This window comes from Triticum urartu, chromosome 2 (genome assembly GCF_003073215.2).
Source record: "Triticum urartu cultivar G1812 chromosome 2, Tu2.1, whole genome shotgun sequence".
In the NCBI taxonomy this organism is placed as follows: Eukaryota; Viridiplantae; Streptophyta; class Magnoliopsida; order Poales; family Poaceae; genus Triticum; species Triticum urartu.
The window spans coordinates 423,736,315-423,742,480 of NC_053023.1; positions in this window are offsets into that span (position 1 = coordinate 423,736,315).

Below are 6,166 nucleotides of genomic sequence, written 5' to 3' on the forward strand. Positions count from 1 at the left end.
GAGTCCATGGATTATACGCACTCTCACCCTTCCACCATTGCTAGCCTCTCTAGTACCGCGCAAATTTCGCCGGTACCATTAACCCACCATGTGTCTTCCTCAAAACAGCCACCATACCTACCTATTATGGCATTTCCATAGCAATTCCGAGATATATTTCCATGCAACTTACCACCATTCCGTTTATTATGACACGCTTCATCATTGTCATATTGCTTTGCATGATCATGTAGTTGACATCGTATTTGTGGCAAAGCCACCGTTCATAATTCTTTCATATATGTCACTCATGAGTCATTGCACATCCCGGTACACCGTCGGAGACATTCATATAGAGTCATATTTTTTTTCTAAGAATCGAGTTGTAATTCTTGAGTTGTAAGTAAATAAGAGTGTGATGATCATCATTATTAGAGCATTGTCCCAGTGAGGAAAGGATGATGGAGACTATGATTCCCCCATAAGTCGGGATGAGACTCTGGACGAAAAAAAAGAGGCCATAAAAAAAGAGAAAAGGCCCAAATAAAAAAATAATATAAAAAAATGAGAGAAAAAGAGAGAAGGGGCTATGCTACTATCCTTTTACCACACTTGTGCTTCAAAGTAGCACCATGATCTTCATGATAGAGAGTCTCCTATGTTGTCACTTTCATATACTAGTGGAATTTTAAATTATAGAACTTGGCTTGTATATTCCAATGATGGGCTTCCTCAAAATGCCCTAGGTTTTCGTGAGCAAGCGAGTTGGATGCACACCCACTAGTTTCTTTTGTTGAGCTTTCATACATTTATAGCTCTAGTGCATCCGTTGCATGGCAATCCCTACTCACTCACATTGATATCTATTGATGGGCATCTCCATAGCCCGTTGATATGCCTAGTCGATGTGAGACTACATTCTCCTTTTTGTCTTCTTCACAACCACCATTCTATTCCACCTTTAGTGCTATGTCCATGGCTCATGCTCATGTATTGCGTGAAGATTGAAAAAGTTTGAGAACATCAAAAGTATGAAACAATTGCTTGGCTTGTCATCGGGTTTGTGCATGATTTAAATATTTTGTGTGGTGAAGATGGAGCATAGCCAGACTATATGATTTTGTAGGGATAGCTTTCTTTGGCCATGTTATTTTGAGAAGACATGATTACTTAGTTTGTATGCTTGAAGTATTATTATTTTTATGTCAATATTAAACTTTTGTCTTGAATCTTATGGATCTGAATATTCTTGCCACAATAAAGAGAATTACATGGATAAATATGTTAGATAGCATTCCACATCAAAAATTCTGTTTTTATCATTTACCAACTCGAGGGCGAGCAGGAATTAAGCTTGGGGATGCTGATACGTCTCCAACGTATCTATAATTTTTGATTGCTCCATGCTATATTATCTACTGTTTTGGATGTTTATGGGCTTTATTATACACTTTTATATCATTTTTCGGACTAACCTATTAACCCAGAGCCCAGAGCCCTGTGCCAGTTTCTGTTTTTACCTTGTTTCAGGGTTTCGAAGAAAAGGAAAACCAAACTGAGTCCAATTGACCTGAAACTTCACGGAACCCATTTTTGGAAGGAAAGAAGCCCAGAAGACTTGAAGTGCATGTAAGGGAAGCTTCGAGGAGGCCACGAGGTAGGGGCGCGCGCCCACCCCTCTGGGCTCGCCTTCCACCCTCGTGGGCCCCTCGTAGCCCCCCTGACGTACTTCTTCCGCCTATATATCTCCATATACCCTAAAACTTTCGAGGAGCACAATAGATCGGCAGTTCTGCCGCTAGAAGCCTCTGTAGCCACCGAAAACCAATCTAGACCAGTTCCGGCACCCTGCCGGAGGGGGCAATCCCTCTCCGGTGTCCATCTTCATCATCCCGGTGCTCTCCATGACGAGGAGGGAGTAGTTCTCCCTCGGGGCTGAGGGTATGTACCAGTAGCTATGTGTTTGATCTCTCTCTCTCTCTCTCTCTCTCTCTCGTGTTCTTGAGGTGATCGAGCTTGATGTATCGCGAGCTTTGCTATTATAGTTGGATCCTATGATGTTTCTGCCCCCCTCTACTCTCTTGTAATGGATTGAGTTTTCCCTTTGAAGTTATCTTATCGGATTGAGTCTTTAAAGATTTGAGAACACTTGATGTATGTCTTGCCGTGCGTATCTGTGGTGACAATGGGATATCACGTGATTCACTTGATGTATGTTTTGGTGATCAACTTGCGGGTTCTGCCCATGAACCTATGCATAGGGGTTGGCACACGTTTTCGTCGTGATTCTTCGGTAGGAACTTTGGGGCACTCTTTGAGGTTCTATGTGTTGGTTGAATAGATGAATCTGAGATTGTGTGATGCATATCGTATAATCATACCCACGGATACTTGAGGTGACATTGGAGTATCTAGGTGACATTAGGGTTTTAGTTGATTTGTGTCTTAAGGTGTTATTCTAGTACGAACTCTAGGGCTGTTTGTGACACCTATAGGAATAGCCCAACGGATTGATTGGAAAGAATAACTTTAAGGTGGTTTCGTACCCTACCATAATCTCTTCGTTTGTTCTCCGCTATTAGTGACTTTGGAGTGACTCTTTGTTGCATGTTTAGGGATAGTTGTATGATCCAGTTATGTTATTATTGTTGAGGGAACTTGCACTAGCAAAAGTATGAACCCTAGGCCTTGTTTCAATGCATTGCAATACCGTTTGTGCTCACTTTTATCATTAGTTACCTTGCTGTTTTTATATTTTCAGATTACTATTATCTACCATCCATATACCACTTGTATCACCATCTCTTCGCCGAACTAGTGCACCTATACAATTTACCATTGTATTGGGTGTGTTGCGGACACAAGAGACTCTTTGTTATTTGGTTGCAGGGTTGCTTTAGAGAGACCATCTTCATCCTACGCCTCCTACAAATTGATAAACCTTAGGTCATCCACTTGAGGGAAATTTGCTACTGTCCTACAAACCTCTGCACTTGGAGGCCCAACAACGTCTACAAGAAGAAGGTTGTGTAGTAGACATCACATCACCCTTTCCTCTTCAAGGGAAAACCAACACAGTGCTCAAGAGGTAGCAACCGACGGCGTGGTCGGGGCCGGGGACGCCAAGGGCGTCACGGGCGCCGGGAGGGGTGCAGCCCCTAAGGCAGCCAGCCTGGGAGAAACTCGACCCGTGGCGCGGGGGGCACCCTCAAAGCCGGGAGGCGTCCCAAGAGAGGCACGCGAACGGCCATCAGCGGGAGCGGGCAAAGACGCAACATCCGAAGGTACCTACCGAAACGGAAAAACCATCTCATCAAAGTAAACGTGTTGGGAAGTGATCACCCGATGTGAGATAGGATCATAGAAACGGTAGCCTTTGGTGTTGGGGAGATAGCCGAGAAAAATACATGCCATGGACCTAGGTGCGAGGTTATGAGGAGTAGTGGAAGTGATGCTAGGGTAGCACAGGCAACCGAAGATGCAGAGGTCAGCATAGGAGGGTGGCATGCTGAACAAAAGGTGATGAGGTGCAAAATTCCCGCGAGTGCGACATGGACGAATGTTGATGAGTAGTGATTCGGTGGCAAGCGCGTCGGGCCAAAAACGTGGTGGCACGTTGGCATGAAAGAGGAGGGTGCAGACGCAGTCATTAAGAGTGCAAAGCACGCACTCAACGCGACCATTTTGTTGCAAAGTGTACAGGCAAGTGAGACGAAAAATCGTGTCATGTGTGGCAAGAAGGTTGCGGATCTTAAGGTTATCAAACTCCTTCCCGTTGTCTGTTTGCAACGCATGAATGGGTCGTCCAAACTGCATGGAGACATAGGAGTAGAACGCGGTGAGAGTGGCAACAGAATCCGACTTTCGCCGCAACGGGAAGGTCCACACATAGTGCGAAAAATCATCAAGTATGGCAAGATAATAAAGATAGCCCGTGTTACTTGCAACAGGAGAGGTCCAAACATCACTATGAATTAACTCAAACGGGTATGATGCAACATGCGAGGACGTGCTAAAAGGAAGACGAACATGTTTGCCGAGACGACAAGCATGACAAGTGTGATCGTCGATCTTATTACACGTGAATGAAAAACTCCGGAGAATATGACGAAGGGTAGCGGTGGTGGGATGACCGAGACGAGCATGCGAAAGGTCCACTCCGGCGGAAAGCGCCATGGGTGCATCAATGGAGGAGGTGGATGAGTGGACCGGGTAGAGCTCGTCGGGTCTGTCACATCGGTGGAGCACCATCCGGGTACGGGCATCCTTAACAGAAAAACCAAACATGTCAAATTCAACTGTGACAGGATTTTCACATGTAAGAGAATGAACGGAAACATGGTTTTTAATGATGTCAGGAGAGACAAGTACGTTAGAAAGGTATAATGGCATGGAGTTAGAAGGAAAAGCAGCATGACTGACATGAGTAATAGGCATGGAAGAACCATCACCCATGATAATGCGAGAAGCTGCGTGAATGGGGTGAGTTGTAAGAAGGTTACTGGGGTTGGCGGCCATGTGAGCCGTGGATCCGGTGTCCATATACCAGTCGCCACCGCCAGTGTACTGCTGTAGTGTGGAGGGCCGATAGAAGCGTGGCATCCCAAGGCGACGGCGGGAGGGCCGGGGCCGACGGCAGCGGCTGTGGCAGCAGCGCCGCGAACCCACCGGCCGAAGGTAGCCCATAGGCCGCAGAGGTGCCGTAGAGCGACGCGGGCGGATACGGCTGAGGGGCCGCGTGAAGCGCCTGATGAGAGGCTGGACGAGCACCGAAGAAACCGGGGACGGGGGCGCGCGGTACAGGCATGTAGTACGCGTGAACGACCCCCATCCAGGGGTTCTGGCCGGCCTGCCAGGGCGCCGACGGGAGCTGCTGCTGCAGTTGGCGCGGCGCCCCACCGTGGGCAGTCTGCTATTGCTGCTGCTGTTTGCGGCCATCTCGGCCACGATGCCCGCCCCGGCGCTACTGCTGCTCGGCGGGGGGGGGGGGGGGGGGGGGGGGGGGGGGGGGGGGCCTGCGGCGGCGCCGGGTAGGGGAACCCGTGCGGCGGTGGCGCCTGGAAGGGGCCCGGGGCGGGCCGTGGCGGGGGAGCCGGGGCGGGCCGCGGCGGGGGAGCCGGGGCGGTGGGCGGCACACCACCGCGGGTAGCGGCGGTAAGGGCCGTGTGGGTGGCCCGGGTGCGCGACATCCGCATCCTCCTCTCCTCCAGCTTCTGGTACGCGACGATCTTGGGGAAGGTCGGGTTGGTGATGAGAGGGATGTTGGAGGCGGCGTTCTCGAAGTCGTCGTTCAGGCCGGTGATGAGGGTGCTGAGAAGAAGCTCGTCGGAGACCTTCTCACCGTGGTCACGGAGCTCGTCAATAAGCTTCTTGAGGCGCATGCAATAGTCGTCGACAGACAAGTCAAGCTACCGGCACCCAAAAAACTCACCGTGCAAGAAAACCTTGCGTTGGAGCGCGTTGTCGGTGAAGAGGCCATTGAGCTTGGTCCAAACGGCGTGAGCGTCATCTTCGATGGAGACTACCGTGTGGAAGAGGTTCTTTGAGATGGTGGTGTAGAACCAACGGATGAGAGTGGCGTCGATGGAAGTCCACTCCTCATCGTCCTCCATGAAGCGGAAATCCACGGAGCCATTGATGTGATCCTGGAGATTGTACTCACGGAACACAAGGAATAAGTATGTCTTCCAGGCATAGTAGGTGGAGGAGAGGTGATCGAGGACGACGGGAATCCGAGCGAGGATGTTGAGATCGCGGATGACGATGGGGTTGGGACCTTCGAACAGGTTGGTGCGGCGGCTACGGGTGGTGCCGAAGGAACCGGGGGAGGCCATGAGTCCGAGAGGGGAACGAGGTTGCGGCGGCACGTGGGGAGGCGGCGCGGCAAGGGGGTGGCGGCGCGGCTTGGGGCGGCGCGGCGGGATGCGGGCGGAAGCGTGGGCGGCGACGCGTGGTTGCAGCAGCGGCAGGTTGCGGCAGCGGCGGCAGGAAGGGTTAGGGTTAGGATCGCAGGTATGATACCATGTTGGAAACGAGTGTTTTGACAATGCTTCACAATGTATTGGTCGGTGCATAGCGCACGTATATATGGAATACAAGATGGGCCACAACCTTAACTATACAATGACTAGAAGGTGGGCTGGGCTATACAATATACATGCACAAACTATATGTTCAACAATATGCT